At 33.8% G+C, this 16,226-nt stretch overlaps 1 protein-coding gene and 1 long non-coding RNA gene across 4 annotated transcripts in view; one reads left to right on the top strand and one right to left on the bottom strand.

The window, feature by feature from the left end:
* Window positions 1-16,226, bottom strand: part of PKIB (cAMP-dependent protein kinase inhibitor beta) — a 139,743-nt gene that overhangs the window by 18,363 nt on the left and 105,154 nt on the right. Inside the window, exon 2 of one of the 3 annotated variants that reach the window (XM_074187487.1) lies at window positions 15,934-16,133. The exons of the other annotated variants lie outside the window; for them this stretch is intronic. The gene's annotated coding sequence lies outside the window, so the exon portion shown is untranslated. The remainder of the gene's footprint in view (window positions 1-15,933; window positions 16,134-16,226) is intronic. 3 annotated transcript variants of the gene reach the window in all.
* Window positions 1-16,226, top strand: part of LOC141487897 (uncharacterized) — a 107,965-nt gene that overhangs the window by 74,781 nt on the left and 16,958 nt on the right. The gene's annotated exons all lie outside the window — the stretch shown is intronic.

The following is a 16,226-nucleotide window of genomic DNA, read 5'->3' as shown; positions in this document are numbered from 1 at the left end:
TAATTTATTATTTTATTATATTAAAAAGATTTGCACAAATAAAACTAATGAAACCAAAATTAGAAGGAATGCAGAAAGCTAAGAGACAATTTTCTCAATTTCTTTTTTTAATTTTTAAAATTATTTTATTGACCACTTCTTGTCCTTTAAATATACTTTTTTCTTTTTTTTACTAAAGATTTTATTTATTTTGAGTTTTATAATTTTCCCCTAATCTTACTTCCCTCCCTCCACCCCCCACAGAGAGCAATCTGTCAGTCTTTATATTGCTTCCATGTTATATACTGATCCAAATTGAGTGTAATGAGAGAGCAATCATACCCTTAAGGAAGAAACAAAGTATAAGAGATAACAAGATCAGACAATAAGATATCAGTTTTTTTTTTCTAAATTAAAGGAACTAGTCCTTGGACTTTGTTCAAAGTCCATGGTTCTTTATCTGGATGCAGACAGCCCCAAATTGTCCCAGATTGTTGCACTGATGGAATGAAGCAAGTCCATCATTGCCCCCGTGTTGCTGTTAGGGTATACAGTGTTTTTCTGCTTCTATTCATCTCACTCAGCATCAGTTCATGCAAATCCCTCCAGGCTTCCCTGAATTCCTGTCCCTCCTGGTTTCTAATTGAACAATAATGTTCCATGACATACGTATACCACAGTTTGCTATAAAGGACTCATTTCTAAAACATATAGAGAACTGTATCAAATTTATAAGATTACAAGTCCCAACTGATAGTCTAAGGATATGAATAGGCAGTTTTCAGATGAAGAAATTAAAGCTACTTTATAGTCATATAAAAAATCCTTCAAAACATTATTGATTAGAGAAATGCAAATTAAAAGAACTTTAACATACCACCTCATACCTATTAGATAGGTTAAGATAACAAAAAGGGAAAAATGATCAATGTTGGAGAGAATGTGGGAAAACTGGGACACTAATGGTTAATGGTTGTGTTGTAAACTGAGTCAACCATTTTGAAGAGCAATTTGGAACTATGTCCAAAGGACAATGAATCTGCATATCCTTTGATACAGGAATATCACTACTGGGTCTATATCCCAAAGATATCATAAAAAATGGGAAAAATCTCAAATATTCAAAAATATTTTTAACACCCTTTAGTAGTGGCAAAAAATTGGAAATTAAGGGGGTATCCGTCGATTGAGGAATGTTAGAACAAATTATGGTTATATGAATGTTATGGATTACTATTGTTCTTAAGAAATCTTGAGGGGGCGGCTAGGTGGCGTGGTGGATAAAGTACCGGCCCTGGAGTCAGGAGTACCTGGGTTCAAATCCAGTCTCAGACACTTAATAATTACCTAGCTGTGTGGCCTTGGGCAAGCCACTTAATCCCGTTTGCCTTGCAAAAACCTAAAAAAAAAAAAAAAAAAAAGAAAAAGAAATATTGAGTGGCTGAACTTTAGAGAAACATAGAATGAACTGAAGCTGAGTGAAGTAAGAATTAAAAGAACATTATACACACCAATAGCAATAATGTGATCAACTAAAATTGGCTGCAGCTCCTCTCAGCAGTTCAGTGATCAAGGAAAATTCTGAGACCTGATATGGATAATGCCACTCACATCCAGAAGAAAAACTATGGAGTCTGAATGCAAAGCAAAGCATACTATACCATACTATAAACTTCTTTTATGTTTTTCTTTATTTCTTATGGCTTTTCCCCCTCAGTTCTAATTCCTCTTTCATAACACTATTAATATGAAAATATATTTAAACACATTTGGACATGTACAACTTTTACCATATTATTTGCCACCATGGGGAGAGGGGGAAAGGAAGGGAGAGGTAGAAAAATGTGGAACTCATAGACTTGCAAATGGATAAATGTTGAAAATTACCTTTGCATGTATGGAAAATAATATTAAAATAATAAAGAAAAAATGTCAAATTTCAAGAGTCCATATTTAATATCTCTACAGAAGTCTAGTGACTTATATTTCTTGACTACAAACCTAAGTAAAAGGAATAAATTTTCTGAAATCACTACCTAATTCTGTACACTAGACTTAGAATAAGTTGTACACTTATTAAGACAGCTTTATGAAACAGTAAGTCAGTTAATCTGATCATTTATTTAAAAAAACTGATAAAAAAATATGGTTTTGGGAAAGTTGATGTCATGATTATTACCATAATCCACCATCCCTAGATGAAAATGCACTTCTTTAAATGGGAGGCATTAGTTGGGGGGAGGGATGGGTTTGGAGAAGTTAGGGAAAAATCGAAGGCTAATTGCACAGAAAATGTCAATTTTGTCTCTAAACAACCACAGCATTGATAACTAGACAAATGAGTGACTTAAGGCAGAATTCTTAATTACTCCTCCTGTTTAAATATTATTTTGAGCTGTGGATGTTCTTCTACTTGGAAAGGCAAAGTATACCTCCAATGCCGATCTTGAAAGTAAGATATATTTTAACATTCTCAGTATTTTTATTGTTGTTACAAATCTCAAATCCCAATAAAATCATAATAATATATTAATTTTATTTTTATCATGACAATCATCTATTTGGTCATGTAATAGGAAGCTTTCTTAGGGTAATTATAGTTGTCTAGGAACACATACATACATATGTTTAAAAAACTTTTATTTACTTAATGTTAATTCAAAATATTATTGTTGAATATATTTATTCACAGGTTTATTTTTTTTAATTAGTCCTGTCCTCTTTTTAAAATAACCTAAAACCTTAAAATGGCACCATTAAGTAAAACTTAAATTATTAAAAAAAAATCTACTTTCTCTTTGGGCAAATGTGTGTTATATGTGCATTTTCACTTTCCAAAGTCCATCTTGGGCATAAAATAAACATTTCCAAACCATATTCAGCAAGCACATTGAAGCTATATTCAGCCAAGAGGATATTTTCTCAAGGTCAAAATCCTATTCAAAATGCAAAGTCACAAACTTATCTTGTGCTTGTCTTCTTGATAACAGTCATGCAGTAATAATGGGGTCTCATAACAGCATAATATTCTTGAAAGGTGCTATTTGCCAACTGAGCACTCAAACTATTACTATTGCCTAATGCGGAAAATGGCCAAGATCTACTATGAGAAACTATTTAATTTCAAGGATGATCTTTGTTTCTTTAACAATGCCCCATAGCATCTATGTACTTCATAGATTCAATAACTATTAGGTTAATCAATTTTATTTTTTATTTCAGTTTTATTGACATCTGAGGAAAAGAGTCTTCTGCTGTATGTAAAACCCTTATCAAAATCCTCTTAGTATCTTGAGCACCTAAGTGGCATAGTGGATAGAGTGCTGAGTCTGGCATAAAGAAGGCTCATCATTATCTTAACTTCAAATCTGGTCTCAGACAGAACTGTGTGACCCAGTTTGGGCCACCCTGTTTGCCTCAGTTTCTTCATCTATAAAATAAATTGGAGAAGAAAATGGCAAACCATCAGCATCTTTGCCAAGAAAATCTTAAATGGAGTCAGGAAGAGTTGTACACAATTGAAATAACTAACAAGAACTTAGTATGCCTCAAAATCCTTATAGAAATCCCTGGAGCAATAAGAGACTGAATGACAGGACCTTGTACCACTGAAAATTTTTTTCCTCTCTCATCTTCCATCTTCAATCTTTATTTCTCTGTTGGTTCCTTCACAATTATCAGCAAACATACGCACATCTCCATAACTTGAAGAACATTTTATTTTTACACTGGTAGCTCTTCAAACTCACATCCTATAATGCATCCCCTTTATTGAGGAATTTCTAGTAAAAGTATCCTACACTCCTAGACTCCATTTCCGTACTCACTCCACTCTATTTCCATACTCACTCCTTAATCCTGGTCCTGTTAAATTTGGTGGGGCAGGGAAGAATAGAGGGAGGGAAGGAATTAAATAAATTGAGCAATTCCATATCCTGGTAGGATTGGACTAAATGATCTCTAAACTTCCTTCTGATGTTGTACAAACCTATACATATTTGAGTTCTGTGTTTCCTGCCACTTTTTCCCCCTTTTTCTCCTATTCTTTTTTTTACCCTCTTTTCCATTTCCTTACCGCCATATCAAAGGTAAAATTGTGGGAGTTGGTTGAAAAAGAGTCGGAAATGAAGAATGGATAAGTGAACCATTCTCATTTCTTTCTTCCTGACCTCAAAATCTTTAGTGCTGGAATTATACTCAGAGGATGTGGGTTTAAATCTCTATCATATCCATTGAGGAATGCCTAAACAGGTTGTGGTATATGATTGTGATAGAATACTATTTCACTATAAGAAGTGATGAGAAGAATGGTTTCAGAAAAATCTGAAAAGACTTACACTAACTGAAGTCAAATAAAATAAGCAGAACCAAAACAATGTACATATTAACAACAATATTGTACAATGGTCAACTATGAATTTCTTAGTTATTCTCAGCATAAAAAGATAAGGACAATTCTGAAGGACTTATTAAAAATTCTAGCAAAAGACTGCTGTAATTTGAATTCAGATAAAAAAATATTTTTAAAAATTTTATTTTTCTAGGGATTTTTCTATCCTTGTTTTCTTTCACATATGTTTAGCATTATTGCATATTATCTAGTTGCTTGTCTTCTCTAGGAGAGAGGATGGAAAAAATTTGGAATTCAAATTTGTAATAAATGAAGATTAATTTTAGATAGATTTGGGAAAAATAAAATGTTTGAAATTCAAAAAAGAAGTAAATGCAAAGAAGAAATCTTATCCTTAACATATTACCTATATGGCATTGGGTAAATCATTTAGCCTCTTTTTTGGTCTCACTTTCTTCATCCATAAAATAAGAATAGACCTTGATATCTTTGAAGTTCCCTTTATGGCTCAAAAGCTGAGATCCTTTATCTATTCTAACCTTTTTATGCATGATTTCATAAAAATTAAGTTTTTGTGTTCAGTTAAGAAAAAACTTTTTTAGAAGCATTTGAGAAGAATCTTGAATTTAGCTAACCTGATTCTTACCTTTGTCAACTGCTACCATATTCAGAATCTTTAGAGATCTCAAAAGGAGCACAAATAAACTCTTTAGAGATCTCAAAGGAAGCACAAATTAAAAAAAAGTTCTGTGGTCTGGTCTTAGAGGAAGCTGGTGGTACAATGGATAGGGCATCACTATGATTGCAGCCAGGAAGACAAGTTCAAATCTGACCTCAACCTTGGGTAAGTCACTTAAATTCTATTTTGCTACAGTTTCCTCATCTGTAAAAGGAAGATCATAAAAGTAATTACTTTGTAGGGATGTTTTGAGGATCAAATGAGATATCTGGTTTAAAAAAATAGGAAATGGCACAGTGGATAGAGCACCTGCCCTGGAGTCAGGAGTACCTGAGTTCAAATCTGGCCTCAGACACTTAATAATTACCTAGCTGTGTGGCCTTGGGCAAGCCACTTAACCCCACTGCCTTGTAAAAAGAAAATCTAAAAAAAAATCTAAAAAATAGGAGAAGGAAAAAAAGCCCTCAGCACAGTGTTTGTCAAATAATAAGAGCAATATAAATGCTTATTCTCTTCCCCTCCTCACCCATATTTATCTTGATTTTTTTAAAAAAAGCAGTTGTATAAGATATGTTGTCTAGGCATTACTGATTGATTAACTTAAAAGTGAATTGATAGATGAAAAATGGTTGTATAATAAAAATAGCCTAACAAAGAGCAGGTTTTCTCTCATCAACTCACTTGCACAAGGGCCAGTTCCCCTTTTAATAAAAAAGGGGATTTCAGACAGATGTCAAATGACATTTGATGATATCGGGGAAAAGGAGAAGTGGAATTTATTTTTGTAAAATTTCTTTATAATCTGGAATTCAGATAGGGTCTTTATATAATCATGATGATATACAAAATCACTGAGGTTAACTGTCCAAAATAACTTTTCAGAAAAAGAACTATAAAGTGCTCTGATCTCAGAGCTAGAAGACATTGGGTCCTCATATTCTAGTGCTGCTTCTTCCTAGCTGTGTTGTGTAACCTTGTACCAGTCCTAATTTCTGAGAGCCTGTTTTCTCCCCTATAAATCAGGCTAAAAATACCTGCATATCTCACAGGGTTGGTCTAAGGATCAAATGTGCATTAAAGCATTGATAAACTGTAAGTTGATATATTAACAAAAGCTATCAATAGGCTGAAATATGTGGGAAAACTATATGATGAGGAAATAAGACACTAGGACTCAAATCTCATCTCTGCCAGGAATTAGTTATGTGACCTTGGGAAAGATGTATGAGGATTTCTACTACTCTATAAATGATATTATAACTACCAGATGCTTTCCCATTTCCATTTTGTCCTAAAATTTCATGGTATTATGAAATGTACTACATAAAGACCCAATCTACTTTAGTTGAATACATGTTAAAAATAATTAGGGGTTGGTTAGGCTGCAGAATCAAAAGAAATTAAAGAGTCCAAGGAGCATATAAAATACATAAAATGACTATCAATGTATTATAAGTCCAATAATTTCACTCTGCCCAATGAATCTGGAAATCCTTACTCTTCATCCATATGGAGACCTCCTTATGGAAGATATCCATAAATATTAAACATTGAATAAAAACCACCTAGAAAGTTTGTCCCTGGAGAGTTTGTGGTCACCAGAAATGAAATTTTGCTAAGTTGATTAAAAACAGAGGAAAAATTCTATAGAGGGAGATGAACCATGGCAAATAAGTAGCTATATGAACCATTTGGGCTCAGATCTATTGAGTATATAAATGAAAGTGGGGTTGGAGGGTGGGAATAAGTATACCCTCCTTCTAAACAATAAACAGTATGCCAAGACCAAGCTCAGGAGATTCCAAAGCATTGGTAGTTTCCCCCTCTAATCCTATTTTTTTTTTTTGCTTTTGTTACTTAAATAAATCCTTTCCTTATTCTCTCTTTTCCCCATGGATGTAAATAGTAGCCAAAACTTGAAGTCCTTCCTACTGGGTGGGAGGCCAGGATTCACTCCTCCACCTTTCCATTTTGGCCTGCATTGCTCTTTTCTTGACTGTTCCCCTATGTTACTGTGGCCCATGATGGCTTTTGTTACTTCACTTTTTCTGTTCTTTCTTTCCTCTACTCTTAACAGTGTCATAGGTTCTCTCACCAGTACTTCCAAAAATTCCCTGATACATTTTGGGAAACTCTCACTTCTCTGGATTATTGACTTCACCCTACTTCTAGTGTCTGATACTTTTATAATACAACTGTTCTGTGTTGTACATTATAAAAATAACAAAAATAGACATTTAAAAATAAAATTAAACTATGAAATATTAAATAATATTTGAAACTAATCAATAGGGAAATATTGGAATTTATTTTTGGTTCCCCCAACTAAAAAAAGATCCCTTTCCCATTAAAATCTCTGTTTGACCTCTCCTGTATTACTTTTCTCAGTTGAGAGGATGGTGAGAAAATGGAAGCATCTGGTTTTTCAAAAAAATTCATTATGTGGGCATACCCTTTGATCCAGCAATACCACTATTGGGTCTGTATCCTAAAGAGATCATGAAAAAGGATAAAAAATACCACTTGTACAAAAATATTCACAGTAGCTCTGTTTGTGGTAGCAAAGTACTGGAAATCAAGGGGATGTCCATCAATTGGGGAATGGCTGAACAAATTGTGGTATATGTATGTTACGGAACATTATTTTAGAAATCAGGAGGGATGGGATTTCAGAGAAGCCTGGAAAGACTTAAACAAATTGATGTTGAGTGAGATGAAGAACATTATACACCCTAACAACATAGGGTGATGATCAACCTTAATGGACTTACTCATTCCATCAGTGCAATAATCAGGGACGATTTTAGGGGAATCTGTGATAGAGAATACTATCTGTATCCGGAGAAAGAACTGTGAAATTTAAACAAACACCAAAGGTTATTACCTTCAATTTTTTATGTATCATATAATTTTGCTATCTCTAATATTTTATTTCTCCCTCAAGGATATTTTTTTCTCAACTCATTCAATTTTGATCAATGAATAGCATGGAAATAATGTAAAAATGGTCAGATTGCCTTCTATGGGGGAAGGGGAGTGGGAAAGGATGGTGGAGGGTGGAAATTGTAAAATTCAAAACTTTACAAAAATGGTAGATAGAAACTTCTATTATATGTAATTAGAAAACAAATATTTAGATAAAATAAGAAATTTCATTATGAGGGAGAGAAAAGGTAGAAGCTTAGAGAAATTGAAGAATGAGTGGAAGAGATATTTTTAAGTATTAAAGAAATCTCAGCACCTGTTTATAACAAGGAAAAGAGCCTATGAAAAAGAAGAGACTGAATATGTATAAAAGATATGGGATAGCAGAGCAAGTTCTTAGAGAAGATAGGAAGAACCAGGTCAGGCACCCAGGTACAAAGATAAGCCTTGGAAACAATCACATACTTTTCCTTCAAAACAGAAGGAAAGAAGTGGAAAAGGGGGTGGTGATACTGATAAATTATAAGAGATAAGGAAGAGGATAATAAAGGAATGGTCATGCTCGAAGTCAACCTCAGCTATTTCCTGATTTATGGCTATTCCAAACAACCAAGGCTAATAGACTTCAGAGCTTCAGAAAGGTGAGATGGAACAATACATGCCAGGGCTTTGTTAGTTTTTGATTTGTCCATTTAATAATTTTAATTTAAAAATTGTCAGAAAATACTCCCAAATCAAGATGACTCATATGAAGTTTAATTTCAGATTTAATAATTAGGCTAGGTAAGCTCAGAGGTGTTCCTTATTGGTATTTTTAGACTGAATGATATTAGGAAACTGTGTCTAACAGATGTATTTTTAAAATTTATTTCAGGTGAAGAAAAAAGATAGCATATGCTATTTTATTGAATCTTCAACAAATATTAATCATTTGATTTCAGATAATATGCTGGCTTTCTATCCTGAGGTTGAATCCTTATTTCTTAAGGTGATACTCTTGAGGTTTATGGAATAAGAAATCCGTAGGAAATGTAAATGTCACTCTGGACACTTTTGCTTCTCTCTAATATTTCCTTTAACTTTCAAGTTGGGAAGTTGAACTTTTTTTGTGTTTTTCACTATTTACAAGAAATGATTTATCTGACTTTGTTAACAATTACTCTGTCTTTTAATTAATCAAATGTCAGAGTTGGAAAGAACTATGGATATCACTTAATTCAATCCCCTTATTTTACATGTAACACCACTAGCTTTGATACCTATAAAACCCTTTTGCAAATAGATAAGTACATTGAGCCCAGAGGACTTAATTTATCCAAGATCACCCAGAATATTAGTAGCAAAATTAGACTTAGAACCCCAAATATCTGCCTTCCTGTCTGAGGTTCTTTCCTCTCCTTCCATTCTAATGTCTCTCTCATGTTGGCCATGTAGAGAGTACTCAAATTAATCATAAGTTAATGATTACTTAATCTTTCAAGTCAATAAAGAATAGTATAGTGAAAAAGTAGTAGTATAATGAAAAGGATACTAGACCTGTGGTCAAGAGACCTGATTCTGAATCCTGCTTCTGGTTCACTACTTTTATAATTTTTTAAGAAATTAGGATAATTTAGGCTTTTGACCTATGATTCTTTCAAGATCATTCTCAGTTATTCAGTAAATCAGGGGTTTTTAACCATTTTTGTGTGTCACAGACTCATTGGTAATGTTAAAACCCATGAAACCCTTCTTAGAATAATGCTTTTTAAAAAATTGATAATAGAAGGAAATGCTAAATTTCCATTAAGGGTTCATGAAAATAAAATGTCTTTTATTTTCTGCTATTAAATTCACAGAATTTGAAATCATCTATGGGTCCCAGATTAAGAATCTCTATTGTAAGAGGTCACATCTGAAAATTCTTTTAATACTCTGTCAGTCATGTTATTCATCTGTTGATATACTCAAGCTAGGTGACACAAAGAATATTGTGCTGGCCTTGGAGTCCGGAGTTTGGAATTTCAAATCCAACCTCAGACACTTGATATTTACTGTGTGACCTTGGGGTAGTCATTTGACCCTGACTGCCTTGTATCCATAGCCATCTCCAGTCATCCTGATTCATATCTAGCCACTGAACCCAGTTGACCCTGGAGGGGAAAGTGAGACTAGTGACTTAGCCCAGCATCCCCTCACTAAAATCTAATTCATGTGCTTGGCACTTATCCTGATGTCATGGTCTTCTTTGAGAATGAAGAACAAACATCATCAACATCATCATCATCATCATACTCAAATACATTTAAAACAATAAATTGGCACTATTCTCTTATCTTTTGGAGAGGATAGTGTTTCTTACTTATATCACAGAATCACAAAATTTCTACATTGAATGAATATTTTTATCCATTTAAAATTCCATTTACAACATACCTAAGAGATGGTCTTATATAATTAGCTTGAAGAATTTCTTTGAGGGGGACTTTGCTAACTTCCAAGAGAGCCAATTTGATTTTTTGGGGGACAGCTCTAATTCTTAGGAATTTTTTTTTATGTTATACCAAATTGGTCCTTGAAACTTTCATCCAGTATTTCTAGTTCTGCTCTTTGAGTCCAATCATAATCCTCCTTTTAAGTACTTCCTTGAAATTTTATGTAAATGCTAATTATTCTTTTCTCTTTCATAAATAAAACCAGTTAGATTGAAGTATAGTTATTGATTTTTTTAATAATTTCAGGAACTGCAGGTTAAGATCCCTAAATAACATTTTCTGATCTGCCAGTCCATCTTTCAAATAATAAATAGATCTGTAATCTCATCAGTCTTATCTTCAGGATCTCCTAAAGATGACCCAGATGACACATTATTATAGCATGTGACAATTGTCTATCCATGTTTGCCACAAGTTTTCCACAAGAGGTCTACTTAATATGGAAAGGACTTTCCTTACTTCCTACTGATATTGTGGGATGATGATATGAGAATATCAGTGAGGCAACATTTGCTTATGGGTCAATCAATCAGGTAACAAAGATTTATTAAGAATATGCTCTTTGCCAGACACTGATCTAAAAGAGTGGGAAAACAAAGAAAGGGAAAAAAAAGAAACTTGAATTCTAGTAAAGAAGATAACATATAAACTATGTATACATTCAAGATATACAGAGTAGATGGAAGATAATCTCAGAAAGAGGAACTAGCAATGGTAAAAGAGTTGAGGGAGTAGTAAAAGAGACCTGGAAAGGCTTCTTGGAGAAGATCAAGCTGAATCTTGCTAGATGTCACATAAGTCAGTGGGTAGAGGTAAAGAGGGGTAATCATCTATTGAAAAAGCAAGGACCCAGGAAATAGGTGTAAGGAATAGTGAGAAGACCCACTGGTCTTCCTGAATTGTGAAGTATGTAGAGGGAAGCAAAATAGAAAAACTGGAAAGAAAAGGGGGGGGGGAGTTAAGACAATGCCAAATTAAATGTCAAATTCAACAATTTATATTTGATCTTGAAAGTAATAAAGAGCCAATAGAATTTATTAAGTAATTGCAGTTACAAGGTCAGATTTGTACTTTATTTAGAAAGATCAGTCTGATAGCAGAGGATGAACTGGATTGGAGAGACATGAAGCAGGGAGAACAGCAAGCTATTGCAGCAGTAAAAGTGTCAGAGGAAAGAAAGGAACTTAGATGAGAGATGTTGCCAAGCAGGAATCAACAGGACTTTGCAACCAATTGGATATAGGGAGGGAGGGAGGGAGGGAGGGAGGGAGAGAGAGAGAGAGAGAGAGAGAGAGAGAGAGAGAGAGAGAGAGAGAGAGAGAGAGAGAGAGAGAGAATAAAGAGTCAAGGATGATACTAAGGTTATGATCCTAGGTGATTGGACATATGGGGATACTTTTGACAGAAATCAAGAGGTGAGGAAGAGTAGAAGTTTAGAATGGGAGGAGGGAATAATGTTGAACATGTTGGTTTTGAAATGCTTATGGGATATCCAGTCCAAAGGTAATTGGTAATGGAAGATTATAGCTCAGGAGAGAAGTTGGGCTTGGATATATAAGTCTGAAAATCATTTGCATAGAAATGATATTTGAACCCATGGGAGTTGATGAAATTTTGTGATGAAATACCATAGAGGAAGAAAGGAGGACCCAGAAAAGACTACTGGAAACATTCTTGCTTAATAGGCATGACCTGGATGAAGAGCCAGCAGAAGAGATTGAGAAAGAGTGACCAGATAGGAGGTAGGAAAATCAGGAGAGATCAGACCTATTGCTGTTGTCCATTAGGATTTATTTGCATTCTGATCCTTTCATCCAAGTATCTCTAATAATTTTATGGATTAGCAGATTTAATAGATAAGCTTTATTTGCTGTTGTAGCTGCTATTGTAGTCATGTTCAACTCTTCATGATCCCAGTTGGGGGTTTCTTAAGATACTGGAGAGATTTGATATTTCTTACTCCAGCTTGGTACAGATGAGGAAATTGAAGCAAACAAGGTTAAGTGACTTGCCCAGGGGTGCATAGCTATTAAGTATCTGAGGCCAGACTTGAATTCAGGAAGATGCCTTCCTGACTTCAGACCCAGCATCCTAACTGCCTTTGCTATTTATGTCTTTATCTAAAACAGTGAATAATAGTCGCAAGATCAAAGGTATGGACCACCTCTGTATTGATGAGGTAAAGTGGAGGACTAGGAGGTATAGACTGGGGAAATGAGAAGTCACCAACAAAATTATCTCAATGTATGACCTTATCCTTTTTAAGGTGTTCCTCTTTGAGTTGAACTCAGACAATGGCAAACATTCTCTGTGAAAATCTCTCAAACTCTGGCAAGACAGTAGAGGTTAAGGGACTTGCTCAGAGTCTACTACTAAGGGTTAAGTGTCTAAGATTGAATATGAACTCAGATCCTCCTGATCCAGGGCAGGGACTCTATCCACTTCACCACATAGCTGCCCCCATGTCTCACTTTTTGATTCGTAACTTTATTTCAATGATGAGACATTTATTAAACAAGACTATCTTTCTTTGTATCTTCTGAAGAATTTTGTATGATTTCAATGGAAGTGCATGGGATACCTTCGTGTAAGAGACTTAAAGGTGTGTTTTGCTCCACTTTAATCAAGAATTTTTAGAATCAATATGCACAAAGGAATCTTGTATTCTCTATTCAATTTTCTGTGATGGTAAAGATGTGATTTACTTATAAATTTGCACTTATATAGTAACATCTGTTCTCTGCTAATACTTTCATCAAGGATACCCTTAAAAGTTGTAGAGATTATATATGAAAATAGGCTTGTAAATCAATAGATGCTGATGTTCTTTTACTTTTCTAAGTTATTAGTAAAATTTAATGGGCTTTTAATATACTTTTTTATATTTTCCTGCCTTCAGATGCCCAGTAAAAATAATCCATCAATATAGTTACAATTCTGTCATGTCTAGCACAGATCCCTTCCATGTTCATATGGTCTAATCCAGATTCTCTTTAGAGCCATTTCTACATTTTCTATATTAGAGGTTATTTATTTATTCATTCATTCATTCATTCATTCATTTCTTTATTTTTACAAGGCAATGGGGTTAGGTGACTTGCCCAAGGTCACACAGCTAGGTAATTATTAAGTGTCTGAGGTCACATTTGAACTCAGATCCTCCTGAATCCAGGGCCGGTGTTCTATCCACTGTGCCACCTAGCCACCACCGATATGCTAGAGGTTATTTAACCTAAGGGATTTTATAAACTTTTTGGAATAAAAATTACACCTTTATTTTTGCTAATTTTAACTGAAATTTAGTAATCCCTTTGATTTTGAATGTAAGCAGAAAATATTTATTCAGAGATTTCACCCAATTTCCTAAGGATCTGTGACAAAAAAGTTAAGAATTCATGTTTCATAAACATATGCAGGACTGTGCTGTTTGAGTTCATATATGGTGACTGTTTCCTTAATGACAAAAAAAATTTATTCTTAAAATCTTTGCAGATTTTCTGTAGCTTTAATCTGTTAGTTGTTCTACAGTTTCATTTCAAAATACTTTTGAGATGATTTGGCTAACTGGGTTTCTCTGTACCAAGATTTCTTTTATCTTTTTTTAAATCAAAAAATAGTATTTTATTTTTCTGAATTACAATGTCTTGACTTGTGCATGCGTTAAGATTTAAGTGGGGCAGAGTTGCTCAGAGTTGTCAGCCTCATTCTTTCTTCCAGTCATTAAATCCTAATGGTGGCATTGCTAGGTTGAGCTTTCTTTAAATCATTTTTAGGGGCAGCTAGGTTTTCTAGTTTAAACTTACTCAACCCCATTGCCTTGCAAAAAAAATTTAAAAATTAAAAATGTTTTACATACACCTCCTTCCCCCCTCTCCAAACACACACCACTACTTATCTCTGTTTGTGAAATATCACTGTTCATAATCTTCCAACATATTTCTTCCTAAGATTTTTACAATTTTAACTGGTATCACTCTTGGCTGCTATTTCTCAGCTTGGCAAGTAAGTTAAATGTTTGCCAACTAAGGATCTTTTGGTCTCCTTTTTATGACAACTGATTTACATTTTTTAAACTTGTTTTAAATTATAATACTTGGTGTCTATATTCTTTTTCCATCCAAATCCCATGCCAGTAACAATAACTTAAACAGGTCAAGTTGTAATTTTTTTAAATGTATATATACACCTTTTTCTCATTTTTATTTTTTCATGTAGTTTTGTTCTTTAATCTTTCTTATAACAAGTAAATGTTCTGACTGTAAAGAGTTGTTTTGTATCTGTTAAAATATAATCAATTCAATTTTTGTAATGTTATCTGGTACAAATCATTTCTAATACCTTCCAATTTTTTTCTCAATGAAAATATTCAGAATTTATAGGTGTGGAGCTTCTGTCTATAGGTTTTGGGTCTCTCTAATTTCTTATTCCTGATTCATGTGCTTTTCAAAATTTTTTTCCATTCTCATCTATTCCCACCTTTGTGCTAAAATCACCAGGTAATAATGAATGCCAGTTCAATTGAATTTTTCAAGGTCACCTAGGCTTTTTTTTTTTAACTAACCCCTTATTTTAGGAATTAACTTCCTGTTAACCACTTTGATTTTCTCCTTTCCTACAAAAAGGTCATTTACCTAGACAGAAAAAAACCAGCTCTGCCTTTTTTAATCTTGTCATTTGTCCTCATTTCATCCAGTCCAGTCAGTGAATTCATCCTTTTTGTTTGTTGTTTCTCTTCTTTCCCACTATATAGCTTAAATAAAGGAGGGGAAGGCTGCTGTCTTTCAGTTTCCTGCTGTCCTCAGCTCATTCTGCCCTTGAGTATTACTAATGTTATTCTTACAGGCTCTTGTCACTCTCTTATATTTATCATGTTATTTTGCCTTTGCTTCCATTTACTCTAATTCTAAAAATCTAAGCTTCTTGGGGACTTCTGTGTGCATTGAAATCAGTCTCTTTGGAGAGCTTCTTTATTTCCTTCTCAACAAAATTATTTCCTTTCACATCTTTCATTTTTGAGCATCCCCCTTCCTTCCTGAACTTACAGTATATAGGAGCCTACTAAACCTTAAGTTTAAAATTGACTAGAACTAAGATTGACCATATTAAAATGATTAAATTTACCAGATTGAAATTAATCAGAAATAAAAATTATATTAAATAATCTCTTGGATTCATTCTGATTAAGATTCTGTCAATTCTCTAGGTATCCTATCCATGATCTGTCTTTTTAAATAATCATATTAAAATATCCATGAATGATCCATATGGAGGTAACTGAGGGTTGAATGCATGTGATGCCAAAATTTCAAAACATTAATCCATTAAATACCTTTAATCAATCCCCTTGGTTATTTTTCTAAGGTAAATAAATATGCATAAGGACTTTGATATAAAATTCTCAGCTCTCCCTCTGATACTAGATTAAGATCTGGTGACCTTCACCAGGTTACATCAGCTGTATATTCTGTGGATGCCGAGGTTAATGTGTCCTCTTAGCTTAGAAACTGTAGAATGATGAGACCCACTTCTCTTTCCATCTGTTGTAACTGTGACCTCTTCCAATTTTTTTTTATGAGATCTGGGTATTTTCTTTTTTTAGCTTTGTCGGCATAATCATATTACATCCTGACACCAGACAGTGTGAATTAATTCCTCTTCTTTCTTATGCACAACTCCACACAGATGGACCCAGATTTTTCTTTTTATAAGGTTATTAAATTGGATCCTGAAAAGAAGAAAAAGGTTCCCTAAGGGACAAAATATGTTTTACTTCTAAATGTATAAAAACAGATAAGATTAGCTTTACAGCAGATTATTT

Source organism: Macrotis lagotis, chromosome 5 (assembly GCF_037893015.1).
Source record: "Macrotis lagotis isolate mMagLag1 chromosome 5, bilby.v1.9.chrom.fasta, whole genome shotgun sequence".
Taxonomy (NCBI): domain Eukaryota; kingdom Metazoa; phylum Chordata; class Mammalia; order Peramelemorphia; family Peramelidae; genus Macrotis; species Macrotis lagotis.
The sequence above is the reverse complement of the archived record's forward strand: the minus strand, read 5'-3'. Positions and strand labels throughout refer to the sequence as shown.